Source organism: Magnolia sinica, chromosome 2 (assembly GCF_029962835.1).
Source record: "Magnolia sinica isolate HGM2019 chromosome 2, MsV1, whole genome shotgun sequence".
NCBI lineage: Eukaryota > Viridiplantae > Streptophyta > Magnoliopsida > Magnoliales > Magnoliaceae > Magnolia > Magnolia sinica.
Genome location: NC_080574.1, coordinates 134423237 through 134434750, shown reverse-complemented (window position 1 = coordinate 134434750; position 11514 = coordinate 134423237). Strand labels below are relative to the sequence as shown.

The 11514-nt window shown below is 36.1% G+C and overlaps 2 long non-coding RNA genes across 2 annotated transcripts; both read left to right on the top strand.

Annotated features, from left to right (window-relative positions):
* LOC131237747 (uncharacterized) lies at window positions 1–1292 on the top strand. Its single transcript, XR_009167390.1, has 2 exons — window positions 1–635; window positions 769–1292. It is a non-coding gene; the product is annotated as an uncharacterized LOC131237747 (long non-coding RNA).
* A 1496-nt stretch (window positions 1293–2788) lies between these two features.
* Window positions 2789–10352, top strand: LOC131237745 (uncharacterized). The gene is made up of 3 exons (XR_009167389.1): window positions 2789–3225; window positions 3349–3443; window positions 10001–10352. It is a non-coding gene; the product is annotated as an uncharacterized LOC131237745 (long non-coding RNA).
* Window positions 10353–11514: the final 1162 nt, after the last annotated feature.

Genomic DNA, 11514 nt, shown 5'->3' with positions numbered 1-11514 from the left:
ACAACATTAATAATTAACGGTGTTATAAGGGGCTCTATAAAGCCTAAAAAAATATATGTGTTCTATATAAGCCATACATCTATTTTGAAATATTACTTTAGTGAATGAAATAAAAAATTAACTAGATCGAAGGCTCGAGCGGACCACATGTTAGGAAATATGGAGATTAAATTACATTTACTTCTTATGGTGTGGTCTACTTGGGCCTTCAATCTACCTTAAGTTTGGTATCATGAAATAAAATAATTTATTAAAATTAATGGTTAGAATGGATAAACCAAATACATCATGTTGGGCCCCACGGATCCCCTGTCAGGACCGTCCACGTCCGTCTCATAAAACACGCCCAAATTTGGGCGCGCGCTCGAAACAGAGCCGCACCCAAATAGGACCGTCCATTTCTCTCCCTCTCTCTCCCTCCGTTTCCTATACCTCTCTCTCTCTCTCTCTCTCTCTCTCTCCGTTCCCCAATCCTCTCTCTCCCTCCTGATCTTTGCTCCATATTTCTCATTCTCTTCCCTTTCTCTGTAATATGTCCTCTGTCTCTTCTACCTCTCTTCATTGCAGTAGCCGTGAAGATCCTACCCGAAGAAACACTCGTCATTCGAAACCCTTCTCATATCTTTGAGGCATAGGTTTGATATTTTCCTCCCTTTATGTCTCTTTTTCTATATTTCGGATTTGATGCATGCTAACTGTTTGATAAAATGGCATGCTATCTGTTTGATGAAATGGCTGGATGAAACGGCATGCTGTCTATTTTTCTAGCTTTTTCCTGGTGGTAGCTGGTGTGAAAGCTGGCCTGTTGGACAATCCCAACTAATCAACTAACTCCTAGCTTTTCTAGTTCTTTCCTATCATCTCAAGTACCACAAGAATCTCAAGGTGACCAGAGAAACAACCCTCCAACTGAGGTTCCCAGAGAGGATTCTGGTTCGGTATCCATCTCCAGCAATGATGGCAGGAAGGCTTTTCGCGAGGACATTGAACTTGTAAGACAAGTTAATACATTTTCCCATGACTCATGTGTTGTTAAGTTTTCGGAAGATCATAAAAGATAGTAAACTAGAGGAATCTTTGCTCATCCTGCACAACTGTGATCGAGGTTTGTTCTTTTACTGCTATTTTTCCTTTGTTTTATTTTTGATGGTTGTGAGGAATGTGGATTATTTAAGCTTTCTGAATTATTGGATTTGATGGCGTTGCTGAATGGTATTTGACGGTTTTCGAATTACGGATTTATGAATTAGGATATTCTTTTGTATTGATATTGATTTTTAAGTTTTGCAAAATTGGTAATATCAGTGATGGAAATTGGGTATTGGGTGTTGTTCAGTAGAAAGAGTACATGAGAATTTCATGGGAAGGAATTGAATGTTTCTAAGTTACCAGAAATCAGAGTAAGAACATATGCTTGGAGTTTTTCTCTTGTCCTGCAAATAGCCATGATGAGTTGAGGTTTGAACAACTATAGATTGTTCAATTTGATAACATTGAGAATTCTGTAATTTTCAAATTCACAGAGCCAATTGCTTTGTACTGGCTTTCTAGTTTGTGAAACGGCTAGCAGGAGTTTTATGTGGGACTCATTATCTATCTGTGTATTATATTGTTGGGCATTTTCTTGTATGGGTCGATGATGGTTTTGTAATGGCTCGAAAGAGGGCCTGAAGATTGGGACCAGAAGTTATTGAATTCTTCTCTTCAATTTTCTAGAAGTTGGTATTTTGTACATATTCAATTCAACATGAATCAGCTGGCAGATCAGTTAATCTTGTTTGAGTTTTAATTGTACATATAGCTAGTTACTTCAAACCAATTAAAATGTCCATTCCTTGCATTGCGTGAGAACTGAAAGCAAACTAAATAAATGCCTATGAATATTGGAAAACATCTATCTATGATAAATTTTGTTGTTAAAATTCTATTTGTATTTGTATATTTACTGGTTGCTCCAAAAAATTTTGATTTTGAGGCTGTGACTTAACGACAGTGACTTCTACATACACTGAGTTAATCTGGGTTGCTTTAGTTTCTGATTTTGATTGTGCTGAGAGAAGATAGGAATAAGGATGGATTTTATTTTAATTGAATTCTTATATGCGACCGCCATGCATATGTGCCAACATGGCCTGCATGTTCAAGGTGTGAGCCACTCATCAGGTGGGCCCATATGTCAGATGTCCCAGCATCGGAATTGGGCAATTCAATCACCAGGTGAGATGCAACATGTGCTAAATATGGTGGACGCCCTTTCGTGTCTCTTCTGGCGGTTGGATTTGCCCAACTTTTCTGCCAGGGCACTTGCATGGTAGGAACCCACCTGATGAGTGGCTTGTATCTTTGCACATGTACATGTGATCACGCATGTTGTCTTGACTCATGATGCATATGGCACATTTCAATTTCTCTAGTAAGGTATGTAGTTTTGTATGATTGCTTACCATTGACTCTTGATGCACATGACCCATTTCAGTTTCTTTAATAAGGTATTTGTAGTACTGTATGATTGCTTGCCAGAGCAAAGAGCGAAACAACTTTTTTAGCTATGTTGTGGGGCCCACCTTCATGTGATCCAGAGGTGTTCTATGATTGCTTGGCAGATGAAAGAGCAAACTGATATTTTTACTTGGTCGCGGGGCCCACCTTTATGTGATCCAGACCATTTATGAGGTATTTTATGATTGCTTGGCAGAGCAAGGAGCAAAACATTGTTCTTCTTTTTTTTTTTTTGCTCTATTGTGGGTCACGTACCGGTAAAAGACCATATGTCCACCAGGTCTTTTTGTTTATGAATTGCCATAGAAAATGGGTAGGGTGCTTAATTTAGCAACATGACTTAGTGCATAGACTAGATGTGATCTACATTCTTCTGGTCAGAAGACTTTTTGGCACAAATCCTTGAGGTCATTACATGTTCTCAATAAAAGGTATCTAGATGTTAATTCTTTCTTCAGTTTTTGTCCATGCATGCATGCTTCTGCGAATAGTCTTTGACTAGGTTTGTAGGTCCAATCTCGGTTTTTGTAGTCACCAGAGTTAGTCTGATGGTAACTGATCCAGTTTTGGCGTGCTCATGGTACGAATGAGAAACTGTAAAACCACAGGGTCTCTCCTGTTCTAGTGCTAGACGCTAACACAGAAGATCCGGGCAAGATCGCCTCTACAATGATTGATCTCAACTCGAGGCCAAACCGGATTCATGGGCAACCTTCAAATACACAGGTATGCATGTTATTATCTTTCAATATGATATGTATATTTTGGTTTTGTTTTTTAGAGGTTGTGAAGCTAAAGTTAACCAATCTGCTAGTTACGTGAAGTTTAGTGTATTTTTGTGTTCATAAGGTGCAGGGGATGAATGCTTTAAGCGATAGCAATCATGAATGTGCAAGCGTAGTTCCAGTGGGATCTTGCAATCAAGATCTAGAGAAGTAAGCAAGGTAGATTCTATTCTTCTCATTTATGCTAGTTCATTGGTCTTTTTGTTTAACCATTTCTTGGTTAAAGGAAAAAAAAAGAAAAAGAAAAAGAAAAAGATAAGGAGCCTAACTCCTTTGGCCTTCTAAGTTTTGGATGTCCTAAAAAAGAAAAAGATTAGTGTCGTTTAGACTAATCATTGGTTAACATCTATAAACCAATGCCATGGTGCATGGGGTATTTTTTTTTAAGCAGGAGTGCATGGGACTGAAATGTACAATGCATCTCTTGAATTTTTAGGGGAATGCATGGGAACTGTTATACATGTTTTGTTGAGTTCTTTTGAAATGCTTCATTTTGTATGGTAAAACTTTCTTTAAAATGATGCTGAGTTAAGAAAAAAGGAAAGAAAAAGGATTGCGAGTTTCCCGAGATATTTAGAGTTTCATGAGTTGTATAAAAGTTCACACTTCGTTAAAAGCTAGGGAGAGTCTTAGTTGCTAGCTTGTATACTCATTTTATGATCCTATATGATTTTCAGAACAACATGTATCCTTCTATCAGAAAATATTAATATTTCTATTATTAATTTCCATTCTCATTAGATTTGATACTTTTTCTTATAATATAGATAAAGTGTTTTAAACTGGAGAATCCAGGGTATAATGACTGTTGATCTGGTTTTGATAAAGTGTTTTACATGCCATCACATGTGCCTTAGATAGAAAAACAACTACAAGATCTAAGTTGTTGGGCCCTGTTCCTAGTCAAAGCTAGCAGTCGAATATCCATCAGATGGGGTAAAGTCTAGAAAACAAATGGACAGCTAAAACATGCTTGGACAGCCATCGATTTGTCCCATATGTAGTGGCCTACACAATCATATATACAGATGGGCCATAGCCCAAAAATCAGGGGAATCGACTATGTTAGTCATCTGATCATCAGGTGGGCAATTGTGTGTGCAACTGCTATTTGGATCCTCAGCCATCCACTTTTCAACAGACTATATTCTTGGATATGCATCATTTTGAACAGCCTGATTTTTTTGGAATCATGCAAATTCACTAGAAGGTTAGTGTGATGAGTGGCCTGGATCCTGCATGCGTTTGGGTGCTTGTTTTGCAGTTGCAGCTTGCAAGTAACATTCCACGAATTCCATACATTGTTATTTTTCTTTGTTTATCTGGTGTTATTTGGTATTCTAGCATGAAAGAGTATGAAGAGAAGGTAGTAGAATTGGAGAAAAATTGTCCCAAGCTCTAGGCGCTTACAAATAAGCTCAAGGGAGTCCGAATGACTTGCCCCTTATTCGATGCAGCACGCTGGGTAAGTTACTAGGGAGATGTATAGGTACTTGATATAGGAGATGTAGAGCTATTATTATTGCTTGCAAATGTTTCATGTGAATTAATCCTTGTGTTTAGTTCCTACCCAAACTCAACCTGTTAGTTACATGCATGAAACAAGATTTGTAAAGTTGTTCTGTCTTACTCCGCTCAACCAAGGGATCACATGGTGCTAAAAAAAATATGGAAACACAGTGGTGCCCAAAATAGGTCCTTACCACCAGCAAGTCACTCGTATAGGTTTAAAACAAGCTCCAATTAAGGGCTTAAAGTTAATTGATGAGTCAGATGCAACAACTCTTTGGCACTGGAATGTAAGGTGACTACAGATGATGTGTTTGGGAGATGTCTACAGCAGGTGCCTGTGGATGAAACTGAACAATGGATGGGTCTTAGTTAATCTTTGACTATCTGCATGTTATGAGCCTTTGCCACTATCATAATGGCCCCAAGCACATAACATAAGCCCCCCTTTCAAAATGGGAGCTTTTTCTAAGATTAGTACCTGATAGTTGATTAATTATGGTCTTCCGTATATTATCAAACATTTATCTTGCCTTTTATAGTACTTGCATAAAATATTGTTGCAATCTCCATTTAGTCATAAAGACTTTCACTCATATTATTGTGTAACATAAATTTCTAGAATATTCTCTCTCTCTCTCTCTCTCTCTCTATTGTATATTCAAAGGGATGATGCATCTAATGGACCACGATAAAGTGAATGAAGATCTTGCAAAGCTGATGGAGACTGAGGGTCTGAATGTTCAATTGAGCTATGATGGCCTACGGATACCGGTAATTCTTTGATAATCCATGAATTTTGGATGGTTATCATGATATGTTGGTTGTCCCCATTTTTAAATTTCTTAGAAATTTCGTCTGCACCCTTTTCTAACTTTTCTTTTTAAATATGGGAGAAACTAGAAAAATCAACATCATTGCCTGAATTGCTCAACTCCTTTAAACCTTTGTCTTCCCATTTATAATACTGAGATGATTTGTTTGTTCATGCTGGAATTGCCCTATTTGATGATAAAAAATTTAATTCCCTGGACATTTTGGGTGCATTTAGCTCAAGCCATGGGAAAAATCATTCTTAGTTTTTGGGATTACTAGACTTATAAGAATTTCTGGGAAAACATGAAATGATTTTTATGTGTATAAGTAAGATCTCTTTGTTTCCAATATGACAAAAAAGAGCTCCATCTCACAAAATTTGGAAATTCTACTAAAGAGTAGAAGATCCAAAATCACAAATTATTTCTCAAATGGCCAAGAGTAGAAGATCCAAAATCACAAATTCAACATGTTAGACTCCATTTGGTTGTCACAAACCAAATGGAGCCTAAGCCCCTTTTTAACTCCGCCAATGCAACTCCTTGCATTGCCGGTCCCAAGCCCAGGTAAAGGAGGGAGAATAGGCATCAAGGTGAGTTGTGTACTTTTCCTTCATTTTCTGAGAGGGATTTTTAAAATGTTTGATGGTTAATTTCAATAGTTTTCTGGCTTCTTCTGCTATCATTTGAGGACCTCAAAGGCCCAACTAACTTGAGATTTTTATATGCAGGCTGATGTATTTTTAGCCCCACAAATCAATGTTGCCACTACAAAGTTCAATATTGAAATGGTAAAGTTTTTAACTATTTATTCTATCTTTGTTTTTTTCCTGTTCTTCATAAATAATTTGATGTCTTAGCCTCCTGTCATTACCAGCTAGTCTTGTCACTATTTGTAAATATGTCATCTCATTAGTCTTACTATTTGTAATTTTCTTACCCCTGTAGTGATTATCAGAAGTAGTGGGCCATTATTAAAAGATTACTCTTGTAGTGAGTCCAATTAAGGTATGGATAATATATGGTTTTAGTTCATGATAAATGGTACCTTTTATTGTGGATCACCGTTGGACCAAAGACCTGGTACCTATTGTTGTAAGTTCGTATTGATTTCGCTAATTGTAATAGAAAACAAACTCAAGCTCAAGTTGGGGGAGATTGTTACCACAATTCCAACTATCGATAAGTACAATTTAGAAGGCAGATTTAAATTTTATTTATTATTTTATTTATTTGTAAATCTGTGCCTATATGCATTGTCGGAGAAACTAAAAAACTTACTCATTCTCAGATTGCATTGTGGAATATATATCCATTATTCAAAGAAAGGGCGACATTCCAAGCACTCACACTTTCTCTCCTTGCTAGCTAAATTGGTGAGTCTTCTTTCCTTCATACTATATGATTTATTGATGAAGTGGCCTGGCCATTTGGACAGGCCCATGTTTATATATTATCTCGAAATTGATGAAGTAAATTCGGATGTGTGTCGGAGCTATTCGGATATTGAGCGGGAGTCCCTGGAAAGTGGGAACCGCTGTTATGACCATGATGAAGCTGTCCATTTCCTATGGACAACAATATGAGTGGCCTGGCCATTTGGATAGGCCCACGTTTATATATTATCTCAAAATTGATGAAGCAGATTCGGATGTGCGTCGAAGCTATCCGGATGTTGAGCGAGGGTCCCTGGAAGGTGGAAACTACTGTTATGACCATAATGAAGCTGTCCATTTCCTATGGACAACATTGAAAGGGCCTGGCCAATTGGAGCAGGCCGTGTTTATATCTGTATTTGCAGGGACCACACCCTTAACCTAAACCACACCCTAAACCTATAACCTAAACCTAAACCTTAACCTATAACCTATAACCTAAACTTAAACCTATAACCTATAACTTAACCTAAACCTGTAACCAAAACCTATAACTTATAACCTTAACCTAAACCTAAACCTATAACTTAAACCAGATCCTAAACCCGATCCCGAACCCGAATCCGATTTCCTAAACCTAAACCTTACCCTATTCTCAATTCCCTAAAGCTATAACCTATAACCTAAACCTAAACCTAATCTAAACCTATAACCCTAACCAAAACCTAAAACCTAAACCTAAACCTAAACCTAAAACCTAAATGTATTATCAAATCCCTAAACCTAAACCTACACCTAATCCTAATCTCAACTACTTAACCTAAACCTAAACTTGAAAACCCAAACCTAAACCAGATCCCAAATCCGAACCCGGTTTCATAAACCTAAACCTTAACCTATTCTCAATTCCTTAAAGCTATAACCTATAGCTTATAACCTATAACCTAAACCTAAACCTAACCTAAACCTATAACCTAAACCTAAACCAAAACCTAAACCAAAACCTATAACCTAAACCTTAACCTATAACCTATAACCTATAATCTAAACTTATAACCTATAACTTAACCTTAACGTAAACCTAAAACCTAAACCTAAACCTATAACCTAAACCTATAAACTAAAACCTAAACCTAAACCTAAAACCTAAATGTATTCTCAAATCCCTAAACCTAAACCTACACCTAATCCTAAGCTCAACTCCTTAACCTAAACCTAAACCTAAACTTGAAAACCCAAACTTAAACTCGATCCCGAACCCGAACCTAATTTCCTAAACCTAAACCTTAACCTATTCTCAATTCCCTAAAGTTATAACCTATAACCTACACCTAAACCTAACCTAAACCTAACTTAAACCTATTACTTTAACCTAAACCTAAAACCTAAACCTAAACTTAAAACCTAAATGTATTCTCAAATCCTTAAACCTAAACTTACACCTAATCTTAATCTCAACTCCTTAACCTAAACCTAAACTTGAAAACCCAAACTAAACCCGATCTCAAACCCGAACCCGATTTCCTAAACCTAAACCTTAACCTATTCTCATTTCCCTAAAGCTATAACCTATAACCTACACCTAAACCTTACCTAAACCTAAAACCTAAATGTATTCTCAAATCCTTAAACCTAAACGTACACCTAATCCTAATCTCAACTCCTTAACCTAAATCTAAACTTGAAAACCCAAACTAAACCCGATCTCAAACCCGAACCCGATTTCCTAAACCTAAACCTTAACCTATTCTCAATTCCCTAAAGCTTTAACCTATAACTTATAACCTATAACCTAAACTTTAACCTAAACCTAAACCTATAACCTAAACCTAAACCTTAACTTAAACCTAAACCTATAACCTTAACTTAAACCAAAACCTATAACCTTAACCTTAACCTATAACCTATAACTTAAACTTATAACCGATAACCTAACCTTAACCTAAACCTAAAACCTAAACCTAAACCTATAACCTAAAACCTAAACCTAAGCCTAAAACCTAAATATATTCTCAAATCCCTAAACCTAAACCTACACCTAATTCTAATTTCAACCCCCTAACCTAAACCTAAACCTAAACTTGAAAACCCAAACCTAAACCCGATCCCGAACCCGAACCTGATTTCCTAAACCTAAACCTTAACCTATTCTCAATTCCCTAAAGCTATAACCTATAACCTATAACCTACACCTAAACTTAACCTAAACATATAACCTTAACCCAAACCTAAAACCTAAATCTAAACCTAAAACTTAAATGTATTCTCAAATCCTTAAACCTAAACCTACACCTAATCCTAATCTCAACTCCTTAACCTAAACCTAACCCAAACTAAACCCGATCTCAAACCCGAACCCGATTTCCTAAACCTAAACCTTAACCTATTCTCAATTCCCTAAAGCTTTAACCTATAACCTATAACCTATAACCTAAACCTTAACCTAAATCTAAACCTAAACCAAAACCTATAACCAAAACCTTAACCTATAACTTATAACCTATAACCTAAACTTATAACCGATAACCTAACCTTAACCTAAACCTATAACCTAAAACCTAAACCTAAACCTAAACCTAAAACCTAAATGTATTCTTAAATCTCTAAACCTAAACATACACCTAATCCTAATCTCAACTCCCTAACTTAAACCTAAACCTACACCTAATCCCAATCTCAACTCCCTAACCTAAACCTAAACTTGAAAACCCAAACCTAAACCCGATCCCGAACCCGAACCCGATTTCCTAAACCTAAACCTTAACCTATTCTCAATTCCCTAAAGCTATAACCTATAACCTATAACCTAAACCTAACCTAAACCTAGGTTTTGAGTTTAGAAGTCCATCCTGGGTTTGAACACATTACTCATGTTGGATTTTGCCATAGTTTAGAAGATTTGTAGGTACATTTTTGATTTCTTCATATATAAGTATTTTTTTTTGTCTTTCTTCCTTTTGAGATTTGTACAAAGGTATGCTCGTTTGATTGTGTCTACAAATGTTATTTTATACAGGTTGACAAGCTAAAGAAGTCAGTGGAGGATGAAATTCATTTTCTCAAGGGAAGGGTTTTAGAACTTGAAAGTGATCTTGTGTTGAAGTCCACAGAAGTTACATATACAGTTTTAAGGAAAGAAAAAGCTCTATCTTCTACATTTGCTGAAATTGACCGTTTGAAGGAATAAAATTCTGTAAACACGTGAGCATTATTGAATGCATATAGAGGGTGTTTACTGTGTTGGAGTGTATTTGTTTCTTTCACATGAGGGCACGCATTAGTTGTAATTCTTATGATAGGTTGAGCAAAGTGAAGTATTGTTTATTTAGAAATGTGAATGTATGATGCATTATATGATTTGATTGCTATTTGTAATAAATGCATCATTTTTTTTTATGATTGCATTTTATGTACTATTTCTATCAGCATTAAGCTTAGATGAGTTATCAATCACAGCAGGTTCTTGCAATGGAAACAAGTCATATTATTACAATTTAAAAAAAATAGCTACAAATATAATCCGTAGCTATAGCTACGGATTTTGTTCATAACTATTGGTATCTATTGCTACGGACATTATTGGTGCTTTGGTATCTATTGCTACGGATAAAATCCTCTTTGCTACAGATATGATCCGTAGCACGTCCGTCGCTATCGGTGGGGTAACTAAAAGTATTGCTACGGATATAATCCGTAGCTATTGGTATCTATTGATACGAATATAATCCATAGCTATTGGTATCTATTGTTATGGATTATATCCGTAGCTATTGATACCGACAGCTACTGATTATATCAGTAGCTGTCGGTATCAATAGCTACGGATATAATCCGTAGCTATACCATTAGCTACCCCATTAATAGCGACGGATGTGCTACGGATATGGCTTTTGCTACGGTGTTTTGCCGTAGCTTTTGCCCGTTTTTCTTATAATGATCTGACTAATGTGACCCATCTGATAGTTAGATTGATCTGAATATTAAGACCCTTTTATATTTTAGCCTTAGGGATCATATGATCCGTACAGATCTAATCTAATTTGATCAGATGCACACTAACTGCAATTGCATAATTTTAAATTCTCCTCACCTTTAAATGACATCTACCCATAATTCAATACAATGAACGTGTGACCAATGCACACCGTTCATTGCATCACAGAATCAAATTATATTAAATATATAAAAAATACTAAAAGGATGACAATATACATACCTGATCTAAGTACTCCAAAATTCTCTTTCTCCCTTTCTCTATTATCGCGGGTAGCCTTTTTTTTAATATTTAAATTTCACTATAACTCTTTTTATGACTGAGTGTTTGAATCTTAAGAGATGCGGGGAGGGTTAGAAGTATATTTAAAGTATGCAGCTTAAAATAGGAGATAAGATTGATTTAAAATAAATACAAAATAAAGATAGGATAAAATATCTTTTTTTTTTTTTTTTAATTATTAGTAAATTTTCACAGCCCTTAAAATGCATCTTATGAACAGAGTGGATGTCCAACACAACAACACGATGGCCCTT